This window comes from Cupressus sempervirens, chromosome 5, assembly GCF_028749045.1.
Source record: "Cupressus sempervirens isolate cs-2001-9-10 chromosome 5, ASM2874904v1, whole genome shotgun sequence".
Classification (NCBI taxonomy): domain Eukaryota; kingdom Viridiplantae; phylum Streptophyta; class Pinopsida; order Cupressales; family Cupressaceae; genus Cupressus; species Cupressus sempervirens.
This window is the reverse complement of record NC_143122.1, coordinates 68,121,382-68,136,317: the sequence shown is the minus strand read 5'-3', so window position 1 is coordinate 68,136,317 and position 14,936 is coordinate 68,121,382. Positions and strand designations below refer to the sequence as shown.

General features: G+C 33.7%; 1 long non-coding RNA gene across 1 annotated transcript in view; it reads left to right on the top strand.

Annotated features, from left to right (window-relative positions):
- The window catches only part of LOC149554584 (uncharacterized), a 29,997-nt gene extending 28,275 nt beyond the window's left edge, over window positions 1–1,722 (top strand). Inside the window, exon 3 of the long non-coding RNA XR_016364389.1 lies at window positions 1,425–1,722. This is a non-coding gene — a long non-coding RNA (uncharacterized LOC149554584). The remainder of the gene's footprint in view (window positions 1–1,424) is intronic.
- Window positions 1,723–14,936: the final 13,214 nt, after the last annotated feature.

Here is a 14,936-nt window from a genome sequence, read left to right as displayed (position 1 = left end):
GGTTTCCCCGTTTAGTGAGATTAGCCAATTGGTGAATATTAGCCACTAAAGTTATCCTTGTTTCCGAAGAAGAGTCGCTCGAAAACTTATGAAAAGAAAAGGGATATGGGTCCATTTCATAACTGTAATTTCATGTTTTCTATAAAGTGCAGACTAATGTATATGTTCAAAGTATGAATTGGAATTTGATTTTTCCTTGGAAAAATCTTGTGAAGGATGCTAACATGTGGTTTAGTATTATTAACTTTTCCTAATTTTTCTTAATGTATTCTCATTGTTTGTGGCTCTTTCACTTTGTTTTTTGGACAATTTTTTTTTCAAAAGTCCACACTAATTATGAGAGGGGGAATGAAAATTTGAATGATGTTTATAATATTATTGTTTAGGATATAGGTGACATTTCTAGATTCGAGTAGGTGCCTTAGTTTGTACTTTTATATTTTGTTTATATATCATGTTTTAATCTTTTTTATTATTCAGCTCAATCATGTGACTTTATTTTAATAGACTGTGTTTCACATTTTTGTTTGGTGTTTGTTTTGACCATCCTCGGATAAGATCTCTTTCAATTATATGATAAATTCTACACATAATTCTCTATCACGCATTTCTTTAATATGGGTATGCATTATTGCATCTGCAATGAGTCTACTTTTAAACCTCTTTTATTTCATTGTACTTAAGGATTCATTTATCTTCGAGCATTAATTCTAGAGATTTTCTTGTTTGTTATTTGTTACAAAGCATGGTTGTTCATATGACTATTTTGATTTCAACTTTCTAGTAGTAGATATGGTGGTTTGTTTTTAGTTCTACGTATGTATGTCTCATCCATTTAGAGTTTGATTGTAGGATTTCACTTGATTTCCTTATTTCTCTTTTATAGATCTATGACTAGATTCCCATAACTTCTATCACTAAATTTATTCTTGGATGTTTCATTCAAAACCTAATAAGATTATGTAAATGACATAATACTCAAATTTAGCTAGAAATCCCTTATTACTATGACACCATGTTCATGTGATTGTATTGATTTCATATATTTGTTTAATTATTTTTGTTTTCTATTTGTTTGTAGGTATGGTAGTTGGTTTCTTTTTCTTTTTTTCCACCTATGTCACTCATTTAGGGTTTGATTGTAGAAACTTTGATTATCTTCCAAATGTTGGTAAAGAGTATGATTTATACTATTTTCCATTCCAAATTAGAGAAGGATCAAAGTACTTATTGAAGCAATTTGATAGATAGCATTCCTTTGAGTCATACAATTATTAAAAGTTGATCTAGAAAAAAAATCTAGATATATTTGTAAGTTTAGAATGAAACATTTTTTATTATTTTAATAATTGTGCATTTGATGGAGGGACTTCTAGCGGTCATAACTTTTGACCTAATTATCTAATCTTGTTGAAATTTGACAGTTGGATTCTTTAGAAGATGGCATTAGGTTTACCAACCAAGTGATGGTTGTTTTGACATTTTTTGGGAGCTAGAAAGTTCATTTGGGCCTCCAAAATTAGCTTTTCATATTATTTTTTGTTGAGTTTTTAGAAAATGAAAATTTTGAATAAATTTGAAATCATGTTTTTGATTTCAAAGATTAGTTGACAATTATTTTTATCTTAATTTAGGGAAGCTTTAGCAGAAAACATAATTTTTAAGAAGTTGTTTTCAAAGTTACCAAAAATGGAAAAAATAAGATTTTGTGACATCTATCAAAAAGGGTAATTTTCTAATGGAGTTAAATTAGTGTGTCCTCTCTTTGTAATGCAAAGAAGTTGGGTGAATACTGAATAGTTGTGAATTTTGAAAAAATCTTGTGTTGTTTTTGTTGTCTTCTTATGATTCTTGTTTATAGTTAAAATTACAATTTGAAAGATATTTACTTATTTTTCAAATGTTATATGCTTAAAGTTAGGGGGCTCATTTTGTTCGTGGCATAAATTTAACTCAAAAATTTTCCATAAGCATACATTGTCAATGTGGAAGAAGACCTCCCAATGCAAAGGTGGAACTAAGTGTCAAAAATATCAAGATTAAAAGTACAAATTAGGTTTTTGAAAGGAAAATATGTATTTTATTTGCAACTACTCATGCCATATATTTTCATTTATCTTAAGCCTCTTCTCAATTGTTTAATTTGTTGATCCTTGTGCTTACTCTAAAGTAATATACATTTTTAAAATTTTGATGAACTGTTATTGTTTCTCCCTGAATCACCTTAGTATGATTTTTATTTCATAACTCTAAAACAAATCCTTCTCAAATATTGAATCACCTTACTATGCTTTTTATTTTGTTAGTGTAAATCAATTCATTCTTCAATCATCTTTGTGTGTGTTTCACTTTTTTCAATACAAAGACAAGGTTGGTCATCAAGTACATCAGATACACCATTTAGTTGAAATACAGTAAAAAGAACATTAGAACATACAAAATGAGATTGTGTATGCATTGAACTAAATTGCATATGTCAATGTCATTTGTAGGTGTCCTTATCACAACCATTGACATGATTATTCCAAATAGTGTTTGATATACTATTGTTTGGAAAAGTGTTGCCCAATAGTATCTACTTTTCTTTGTCAATAGAGACAACTCTATTTAGGTTTATGTCAAGTTATTCATAATCCCACAAGAGTAGTAATATGCAGTGGCTCCAACAATTATAAAAAAATAACAAAACTTCATTTTATTAATATCATCATAGCATTAGATGAATTACTTTTGGATATGTTTTCCTTTATATTGAATATTAGTTCAAAATGAGTAGAATTTTGGTTAATCTTGTATCACATGTAAATATGCAATTGTCTTGGGTCCAAGTAGTTACTTTTGACATTTTTTTTTGTACCAATGCTTTTGAATGTTTTCACAGATAGGTGGCAAAGACCATCAAGAACGCTTTCCAAACATATAAAAAATGTCCATTCACTATGCTTTGGACATAGAAGAATTCTATCTTATAGTTTCGACAAAAGACAAGGACTTTAACTCCATCAAAGCTCTTGTACATTAAGAAACAAATAAAGCATAATTCTGCCCCAAAATTAATAGTTAAATAATCAACTTTGACATAGAATATTTTCATAATGTTGGTATGTGTAAAACAATCATGATGTTGGACATAGATTTTGTTGACTTTTTCAACTGTCTCCCCTCTCATGTGCCTCCAATCAACTAATAAGGGTGCAATGTCTAAAGGGACGACTCCTTTGGAAAGGTCCAAGGGTAGAGCTTTTGGAATGGGTATGGAGGCAACACCACTAATCAACATTGACCCCAGTGTGGTAGGAAATGTGAATCAAGGATAAGATCCTAAGTTCATCACATAATCTACACATACATATGCATATAAAGGGAGGGAAGTCAAGGAGATGAGTCCTTTCAATCCCAATTTAAAAAACTAGGTCTAAAGAGATTAGTGCTAACCCAAATAAGTAAGGAGCACTAATGCAAACTAGGTCTAGGAAGAATAGGGAGAAGATATCCAAATCCTTGAAAATGGGTCTAGGAAGAATAGGGAAAAGGTATCCAAATCCTTGAAAACCCTAGATGAATGTAAGAAGCTAGAGCTACATATAAGTAAATGTGTTGAAAAGGAAAAGAAGGTAAAGAACACACCTTTAGAATCTTCTTTATGCTTGTTATTCTAATCTGAATGAATGAAATCATCGAATCCAAGCCTGAAATTGCGCAATGGACAAAACTCAAAAATGTGTGATCTGTCAAGGGCGAAATGGAGCAACGGGTGTGTAGTGTGCCCTTGATTTACTATGTGTGACATTGATTCTAATTTTATATTTCTAAAGAAATCCTAAAATGGTACTCAAATCCATAACCTATTCGTCGATTCAATACTATCAACTTGCAATTAAAAGGGTTTTTTTTGTTGATGGGGGGTTTGCCTAGGTCAAACCCCTATTAGGAATTAACCTTGAATTAAAATAATTGAAATAGCATGAATGTAAAGTAAATGTATGAATTCACCTGACAATAGGTGGATCTCTCAAATTGAATGCAATTTTCTTAGTTCACCAATTGATGTGGATCAATAAGATGAAGATGAATGGGTCACGTAGAAGATGAAACAAAGGATCTTGAATGGATTCGAGATCTTGAAGATAAACTCCGTCAATTTCTTGAATGATTGAATCCTTGATCTTCAATGGAAGGAATGCTTGAATGGATACTTGAAGACTTAAACGCTTGAAACTTGAACACTTGAGAGCTTGAGCACTAGAGTGATTTCTTGATATGATCTGAGATATGAGAAATGGAGAAAATTGAAGGCTTTATATAGAGCTCAAAATTGACTAACTCCCATAGACCGACCTGCCTAAGAATTAACTACCTTGAACATATTGAGACATGGGACCCAAAGAGGAGACCCAAAATAGGTCCAATCAAGGGCGCATTGTGCCCTGTTGGATACAATTGTGCAATTGTGTTTTGTCTTTGATGTTACACAAATATCATATTAGTTATCAGACAGAGTCTACCGAGCTCAATTGGTTAGCAAAGAAAAAGACAGATTCTATCAAGCTCAAATGGTTAGCAAAGTGATTTACAAAGTCTACCGAGTGTTCCTGGTAGTTACATTGTGGAGACAGTTTCTATTGAGCTCACTCAAGCGATGAAGGATTTTATGGTAGAAGTCAGTTTCTACCTAGCTCACAAGGTTAGCGAAGGAAAGTTAGTGTTTACCGAGTTCACTCGGTCTCCAAAGGATTTTGCAAAGTTCTCAGTGTTTCTTGACCTTTAGTTGGTTAACACTGGAAATCATTTCTGAAGTAGTGTTTACCGAGTAGGGTTGGCCAATGAAGGATTTCATTAATTTGAGAAATGAAGTTTAATTGTTTCATTTAATGTTTGTAGCCGAATGATGTAATGATTATTGGTAATTGTAACTTGTAAATGAGTCGACTGGACAATTCGTATGGTATAAATAAAAGGTCTAGTTGTGAAATCTAAATTGTAATGAGCAAGCATGCAAGTGAGTTAATTGTGTGAAGAGGAAGGTGTGAGAAATTTTAGAAGAAGTATCAGATATCCTTGAGGAGCAGCAAAGGTGTATTTGATCAGAGAGGATCTAGTGAAGCAGAAAAAATATCTGTAACAACAAAGATCAGTTGCATCTCATTTAGGTCACTTCATTGTTACTTTTTCATCATTGTAGCAGTGATTCCTAAATCTCTTAACAGAGTTGGTTTAACAGCCATTTTTGTAAATCCTCTAACAAGGTGGACAGTTCTATTGAATTGTTCTCAAGTCTTCTAGCAAGGCCACTCCTAGTAGGGTGTTTAAATCCTCTAACAGGGTCACACCTAACAATGTTTTTTGTAACCCTTAATAGGGTTGGCTCCTAATAGGGCTCACTTTAGAAGAGTGAAAATTGGTAGCTAGTTACTTGGTGGGTTTTCCCATATTGGGTTTCCACGTTAAATCCAATGTCTCTTGTGTTAATGTTATTTCTTTTATGCATGCATGCTAAATCTTTGTGAATGCTTAAAGATTAGTAATAAGTTAATACACAGTACATCTACAGAGTTACAACATTTTTCTGTGTGGCTAGCAAGTGACAGTAGTAACTAAGTTTATAATACAATTAAGGGATCTGTGGATTTGTTTTTGTGGTAACTGATTCACCCCCCCTCTCAGTTACTCCATCTATATTTTCAACAATTGGTATTAGAGCTTTTGGTCCTTGTAGGAAGGATTTCAAGGATCTAAGCTAAATATTAGGATGTCTTACAAGAGGGAAATTCCAAGGCTTAACAGGGATAACTTTTCAGCATGGCAAGGTCTCATGAGACTCCATCTGGCTTCCATTGGAGATATAGGATTGAAATATCTTGATAAAGCATATGTAACTCCTTCTAGCACATTATCTACTAATGAAATTGCTGAGAAGAAGACTCATAACACCATGATGATAGACATTGCATCTGCCCTAAGCTATGAAGAATTTGATGATGTTAAGGACTACAAAACTATCTTTGAAATGTGGAACAAACTGAAAGATATCTATGGAGGTGATGATAATGTGTTTAGAGCCAAAGAAAAAGTCTAAGAGACAATTTGATCAGATGAGGATGAGAGAGGATGAAAATATCGCCAAATATGTTGAAATAGTCAAAGTACTTGTCAGTGCAATCAAGGCTTCTGGAGGAGACATTGAGAAGGAAATAGTTGTAAGTAAAGTTCTTAGAACATTACTTCCCATTTATGCAATTAAAGTTTTTGCAATTCAAGAAAGAAGATGTGAAGCAAATCATAAGATAAATTTAGAAGCAATAGTAGGAAGATTGATTGCATTTGAGCTAGATAACTATGACAACTATGTTCCAACTTCCAAGAATATTGAATCAGCATTTGAAGCCAAGCTTTCACTCAAAGAGAAAGTCAAGAAGATAAAGGAATCTTAGTCAAAAAGTGAAGAAGAATCAAAACAGAGTGTTGACAGTGATCTTGAGGTGGTTGAAGCTCTACTAGGAAGGAAATATTCTAGAGGTAGAGGAAAGTACAAAGGTAAGGTTCTTCTAATATGTTTTTCATGTGAGAAAATTGGACATATTGTTGCTAGGTGCCCAAACAAGCAAAACAAGGATGAGAAGAAAGGTCATAAGTGCAATGGCAAGAAAAACTTCAAATCATTCAAGGACAAAGGTAAGAAAAATGTTTCATGGCTAAGAATTCTAATGATTTTGATAAAGAAGAAGATGAAATTGTTTACATTGCTGTGAAAGATGAATTTGATAATGATGAAGAAGATAAAATGACACTTATCTCTCATAAAAAATGATACATGGATCATAAACAGTGGTTGTTCTCATCATATGACTAGTGACAAAACTAAGTTTGAACAATTTGAAGACTATGATGGTGGTAGTGTGAGATTTGATAATAATGAACCTTGTTGCATAAAAGGTAGAGGAAGAATCTCACTAACCAAAGAGCTTGTATGTAATAATGCCTACTGGGTTGAAGGTCTAAAACACAATCTGTTGAGTGTGGCACAACTACTCAATAATGGATTCAAAGTAGAATTCATGCATGGAAAAGAAAGACTGTTGGATGAAAAAGGAAAGTTGATTGGATCAGGCATACAAACAAAAGGTAACTTGTTTTATCTTGAACTTGGTGAATGTTCAGGATTTATTGCTCAAGTTGAAGAAAGTTGGTTATGGCACAAAAGGTTGTCATGTGAACTTTGATAATCTGGTAAAAATAAGCAAATTCAGGATAGTAAGAGGCATTCCTAGTATAAAAAAACTTGAGGTTGGTTTATGCAAGAATTATCAGATTAGTAAGATGGGAAAAACTAGCTTTAAAAGTAAGAACTATCAGTCTGAAGAAGTTTTGGAAATTGTGCATATTGATTTGTGTAAACCTATTGGAATTGAAAGCTATACTAGAGAAAAGTTCTTCATTCTTTTTGTTGATGATTACTCTAGAATGATGACTATCATGTATTTGAGAGAGAAATCAGAAGCATTTGAGAAGGTCAAATGGTATTTGGACAGAGTAGAGAAGGAAATAGGGAAAAGACTAAAATGCTTGAGGTCAGACAGAGGTGGTGAGTTCATCATTCATGAATTTAATAACTTTTGCATTGAAAGGGGAATCAAAAGATAGGTATCAGCACCGAGAACACCCAAGCAAAATGGAATAGCTGAAAGAAGGAATAGATCTATCATGGACTATGCAAGAATTTTAATGATTGAAAAATATATTGCTATCAAATACTGGAAGGAAGCTATCAACACTGCAGTTCATACCTTGAACCAATTACAATTGAAGAAGGACTCATTCAAAACCCCCTATGAGTTATGGTATGGCTATAAACCTAATGTAAGTTACCTAAAAATATTTGGAAGTAAATGTTATATTCTGAAAGAATCTAGAAAAGGTAAATTTGATGTGAAGGGTGATGAAGAAATATTTTTGGGATATTCTTGCAAGAGTAAAGCATATAGATGTTTGAATTTGTCTACTCATAAAGTCATAGAAAGTGCACATGTGAAAGTGGATGAGTTTTGTAGAAAGGATTGAAGAAGATAGCAAAAAGTAACCAAAAGATTATAGGAGATTTGTTTTCATTGAACTTGATATAGTGCTAGATACATCTGTCAATCAAGAACCTTCTACTCTCGAGTCTTCAATAATCGAGTTGCAAGAAGTTCAAACTGAACCTGAGTCACATTCAGATGCTACCAAGCCAATGCCTACTGAGTCTGAAGGACCTGAGCAATAGTCAGTTCAACCAGAACAACTAGATTCTGAGGTTGAAGTGCAAGAGGATGACAATGCAATTCATTCAAAAGGCAAGAAACCTATATTAGCCAAGTATGTCAGGAGACATCATGCACCAAATTAGATCATTGTAGATAAATTTAAAGGTACTATGACAAGAAGTAAGCTAAAAGGTACTTGTTTACTTGTTGACTTTGAACCTAGAAGTGTCAAAGATGCATTAGAAAATGAAAGATGGATTGAGGCTATAAATGAAGAGATAGAGAAAATAGAGACGAACAAAACATGGACTCTTGTACCCAGGCCTAAAGATAAGAATGTGATTGAAACTAAGTGGGTATTCAGAAATAAGTTGAATGATGATGGTAAGGTGTCAAGGAACAAAGCTAGACTGGTATGTAAAGGATACTCTCAAGAAGAAGGAATAGACTATGGAGAGACTTTTGCTCCTATTGCAAGATTGGAAGGTGTCAGGACCCTACTTGCATATGCTGCATACAAAGAATTTAAAGTATATCAAATGGATATTAAATCAACATTTCTCAATGATATACTAGATGAAGAAGTCTACATTGAATAGCCTGAAGGTTTTGTTGATCCAGACAAGAAGGACATGGTCTACAAATTACACAAAGCATTGTATGGTCTGAAAAAAGCCCTTAGAGTATTGTATGAAAGATTGCATAACTATCTTATTCAAATTGGTTTTCAGAGAACTAATGATAACAATAGCTTGTATATCAAGGTAGGACCAGATAACAAGATTGTTTTGGCATAAATATTTGTGGATGACACTTTGTTTACAAGAAATGATGATCTTTGCAAAGAATTTTTAGAGCAAATGAACAAGGAATTTGAGATGTCAATGTTTGGTGAGATTAAATTCTTTGCTGGTCTTCAAATTCAACAAAGTAAGAATAGTATCTCCATCACTCAATCTAAATACATCAAGGAGATACTGAATTTTTTTGGTATGGAGGATTATAAATTAGTTGGAACTCCTATGTGCACTGGTCTAAAGCTTACCAAGGATGATGAATCAAAAGAGGTGGATTAGACATTATATAGATTAATGATTGGAAAGTTGTAGTATGTAGTTCATACAAGGCCAAATATTGCTCTTGCAGTTGGTATTGTGGCAAGATTTTTAGCAAAACTAAGAGAGAATCACATGATGGCAATAAAAAGGATCATGAGATATTTGAAAGGAACTAAAGATTATGGATTATGGTACAAATTTGGAGGTAATCTAGATTTGAAAGTGTTTACTGATGCTGACTTGGCAGGAAACATTGATGATAGAAAGAGTACAAGTGGAGGAGCTTTCTTTCTTGGAAAGAGGTTAGTTTCTTGGACAAGTAAAAAGCAAAATTGCACATCCCAATTCACAACAGAAGTAGAGTATGTTGCAATAGTAGTAAACTATTCTAATATTGTTTGGTTCAAACAATTATTGGAAGGCATGAAGGTGGAAATCAAAGAACCTATTGTGATGTTTTGTGACAATACAAGTGCAATCAACATATCTAAGAATCCAATAATGCATTAAAAAACCAAGCACATTGCAATAAAGTATCACTTTGTCAGAGAATTGGTGCAGGATAAGGAGATCAGATTGGAATATGTCCATACAAAAGAAAAAATTGTTGATATATTCACCAAACCATTACCTAAGGATGCATTCTTGTATCTAAGAGGTAAGTTAGGGGTCATTCCCCTACCTGAGGCTCACTAAAATAAAGTTTTAGTGATGCATCAACATGTATCAAGTTGAAGATCTATCAGTTGATGCAACATATTAATGAGAACATTGCATATGAATCAGTACTTAAGGTACATTGCTACTCATTTGGTTTGTGTTGTCTTTGGCATGTGTTGTCAAAGAGGGAGAGTATACTGTCATATCCTTCTAAAATTTGAATTTGATTGTGAAGAATTTTCTATTTAAAAGAAGTTATGCAATTCCTTCACAGAGGGAGATTACTGTATTTGAGAAGTTTGTAGAATAAAATCTAAGAGGGAGAAATATTCTATCAGAAAAAGACTTGTTGTCAAATTTCATTCTACTATGACATGTTGTGTTGCCATCAATGCCAAAGTAGGAGATTGTTGGATACAATTGTGCAATTGTGTGTTGTCTTTGATGTTACACAAATGTTATATCAGTTATCAGACAGAGTCTACTGAGCTTAGTTGGTCAGCAAAGTAAAAGATAGAGTCTACCGACCTTAGATGGTCAGCAAAGCAATTTACAGAGTCTACCGAGCATTCCTAGTAGTTACATTGTGGAGACAGTTTCTACCAAGCTCACTTGGACGATGAAGGATTTTATGGTAGAAGTCAGTTTCTATCGAGCTCACAAGGTTAGCAAAGGAAATTTAGTGTTTGTCAAGTTCACTTGGTCTCCAAAGGATTTTGTAGAGTTCTCAGTGTTTACCAAGCTTCAGTTAGTTAACACTGGAAATCATTTTTGGAGTAGTGTTTATTGAGTAGGGTTGGCCAATGAAGGATTTCATTATTTTGGGAAATAAAGTTTAATTGTTTCATGTAATGTTTATAGCTGACTGATGTAATGATTATTGGTAATTGTAACTTGTAAATGAGCCAACTAGACAATTTGTATGGTATAAATAAAAGGTCTAGTTATGAAATCTAAATTGTAATGAGTGAGCATGCAAGTGAGTTAATTGTGTGAAGAGGAAGGTGTGAGTGAATTTAGAAAAAGGATAAGATATCCTTGAGGAGCAGCAAAGGTGTATTCGATCAGAGAGGATCTAGTGAAGCAAAACAAAGATCTTTAACAACAAAGATTAGTTGCATCTCATTTAGGTCACTTTGTTGTTACTTTTTTATCATTGTAGCAATGATTCCTAAATCTCTTAACAGACTTGGTTTAACAACCATTTTTGTAAATCTTCTAACAAGGTGGACAGTTCTATTGAATTGTTCTAAAGTCCTCTAGCAAGGCCACTCCTAGCAGGGTGTTTTAATCCTCTAACAAGGTCACACCTAATAGCGTGTTTTGTAACCTTTAACAGGGTTGGCTCCTAATAGGGCTCACTTCAGAAGAGTGAAAATTGGCAGCTAGTTACTTGGTGGTTTTTCCCATATTGGGTTTCCACGTTAAATCTAGGGTCTCTTGTGTTGATGTTAATTCTTTTATGCATGCATGTTAAATCTTTATGAATGCTTAAAGATCAGTAATAAGTTAATACACAATACATCTACCGAGTTACAACATTTTTCTACGTGGGTATCGAGTGACAGTAGTAACTAAGTTTATAAGACATTTAAGAGATTTGTGGATTTGTTTTTGTGGTAATTGATTCACCCCCCCTCTTAGTTACTCCATCCATATTTCCAATAGTGCCCTTGACAACTAGGTCTCAAAACCTCTAAGATCCCTTTGGGATCCCAAAATAGGTCCCAGATCTCTGGAATCAAGTGTAGAATATGAGATATAGTTATTACAATGCAAGGAGCAAATTCCAAGTGGATAGATGAAGGGAAGAGAGGAGTTAGAAGGATAGATCCTACCTCAAGCTTAACATCATGAAAATAGGAGCTTTAAAGAGGACCTATTAGGTTTTACCCCAATTCCACCTATGAGAAAGGATAGAAAAGGGAAGAAGGAATGAAAGGTGCAAGGAAATTGATGATCTCTCATTAAATAGGTGATAAACCTTCATTAAATTGGAGTGCATCCAATTTAAGATGATACAACCCCAAAGAAAGACTTGTCTATTATTTAATAAAAAAATTGAATATTATTTTGACATGTAAACCAACCTTTGTAAAATGCCTGAAAGCCCATGTTAGAGTAATAAAGTATTTTCTTATTAATTAAATTATATTTATTTAATTATTAAGTCATTTATTATCTCTAGTTTACTTAAGCTAAACTTTAGGCGTATAATAATTAATTCTTTTATTAATTATTATCATGCAACCTAGGTTTTACCTTTTATGGTTTTGATCTCCTTTATAAGGATGATCTCTCTTTGTAATATAGTTGATTCAATACAATTTACAATTATTTTTTGCACATCAAGAATGTCTCATCTATGGATCTCTAAATTCCAGCGTCCATAGCTTTTGCTTCTCCCTTTCTGTGACAAGTGTTTGCATGCAAGTGATTCTTGGGAGTTGTGGGGTTGAACTTTCATCAACTTCAACAATCTCGTAAATAAGTGGTAGTGTAATGTAAAATATATTATATTGTAATTTTCTCTTCGTTGAATAATAAAATAGAAGTAGACAATCTTTTCTCTGTTAGATGTAGCTGACATCATGTAAACTATGTTAAATCTATATATTATTGTGTTTTGTTGTTTTTCTTAGATCTTATTCTACATTATATTTCTAATATTGTTTATTGCTCTAGTTTTCCTTCTAAATTGAGCATATATTGTAGTGGAATTATCTTTGATGCAAGACAATTAGGTTCTACTTTCTTTATGCATTTTTCATTTTTTTGCATACTTGATATGAGTTAGGTTGGAAATATTTATGTTATAAAGAGACGTTTTATCCTAAATCATCCCCAAAATATGTATAAAGATATAAAGATGGTAGGTAAGTGTTGGAAATATTCAAGATATGACAAGTTACTGAGAGGGGAGGGGTGAATCAGTAACTTTTAAAATTTCAAACAATAAAACTGCATACTGATATATTCACCATTCATCCAAGTAACCTACTGTAAGCATGAAACAAAATCATTTGCAACACTTGAACACACAGATTTGGTGACCCAGAAACCTTCCAAATAGAAAGTAAAACTAGGGTGGGGATGAAACTCACAAAGCTTCGTTACTGCAGTATGAAGTTGGCCGGTTAAGGCTTACAATGACCACTTCTGGTGATCTGCCCTGTTAGAATGAAACAGTGGATCTGATTACAACTGATTGCTGATAAGATCCGCTATGCTCTGATTCACCTTGATGTGATAGATAAAATTTTTCTGCTCCAAAACTTGACCTTGCTGAATACCTTCACAACTCAGCACACATACTTTCGCACGCATGTATTTCTTTCACACTTTTCATTCATTTCCATTACCATTGCATTTGAATGATACAATACATTGCATATATATACCATCCAAATAAACAATACATGCAAGGTCGGCCAAAACAACAAGTGCAAATCTCTATACAAAGTTGGCCCAAGGTAAAAACTCGGGTTCATTGAACTAACTCGGTGTCCTTCTGATACTCGGCGTCCACTGCGTTACTCGGCATCGTCATGCACTCGGTAGAAGTGAAGGCACGGTCCATACTAAACACTTCGAGTAGTTCTGAACTCGGTAACCACTGGAGACTCGGTAGAAGAGATGTCACTCGGTGAACACTTCTATCTGAACTATAGCTCTGTGATCAAAGGAAACACTTGATAGAACCTTGTGACTCGGTGATAGTTAGTTTCCTTGATAACCGTCAGGAGCTCGGTTATCACAAAGTTCTCGGTCAATACTAAGTACATCTTCACTCGGTCAAAACTGATTCCTTTCTTTACCTCGAACACTCGGTAAACACTAGCTGCTTTGTTCACCTCGATCACTCGGTAAACACTGACTTCTTTGTTCACCTCGATCATTTGGTAAACACTGAGAACAAGGTAAAGCTTGGCTTACAAAGGAATGTCCGGTGAGAGCTCGGTAGGCATTCAGAATCCAATAAGTGTTGTAACTAATGACAAAAATGTATCATAATGCCAACAATCTCCCCCTTTGGCATTAGTGACAAAAACACTTATGAGACAAAATTTATCTGACATTCTGATGACTGATTCTGAATATCAATAGCTTCATTATATACAACTCCCCCATAGAATGTACATACAGTATTTACATGAGCTGTATATCTCTTCCTTTGTACAATTTTTTGAAAACACTTATTCACCCATAGTATACATATCCAACAATAATCTCCCCCTTTTTGACAATAATGCCAAAGAATAAAAGAATATATATACTTATATAGAAACACCAAAATGAGAGATGAACTCTGAATGTACCTGAAGAATAAGATGGAGAGTCTTATCCCAATTCTCTTGCAAAATTTTGCAGGTGGAAAGAGCTACTTGAACTTCAGCCGAAAGTTCAATCACATGGTCTGCAATGGAGAAGTTATTATCATGGATTAATGTCTTTGAATGTGCAATGTGCTTCTGCATTGAATCCATGATGGGAAGGATCATGTTTTGGATATCTATCAATGTAGATCGGATCCTTGCCTCTTCTCTCAACAGCTCTGCCTGCTTCTCTGACAAAAATTTGATCCTGAGGTGATGAGATGAGCTTGAACTGGGGTCAAGCTTCAAGTTTTGTGCGCTCACCTTCAGATCCTCATCAATTTTATTTAGTTTCTCTCTTATTCCCTTAGTGTACTCGGTAACATCACAAAGCTTAGCAAAAAGAGATGTTACATTATTAAAAGAATTTTCCATATCTGCCAAAACTGAGGTTAATGCAACCTGATTTATTGCAATGTTCTGGGAAATGTGCCCCAATACCTTATTATCAAATTTCTTTGTTGCACGCTCAATCAACTTTTCTTGTCCGGAGGCATCTTCATTGAATTTATTAACTGCCTCTTCCAATTGAATCAAAATGTGTTGAGAAGTATCAACATCAATACCTATAGCCTCAGTAATTATGTTCCGGGCATCCTCAA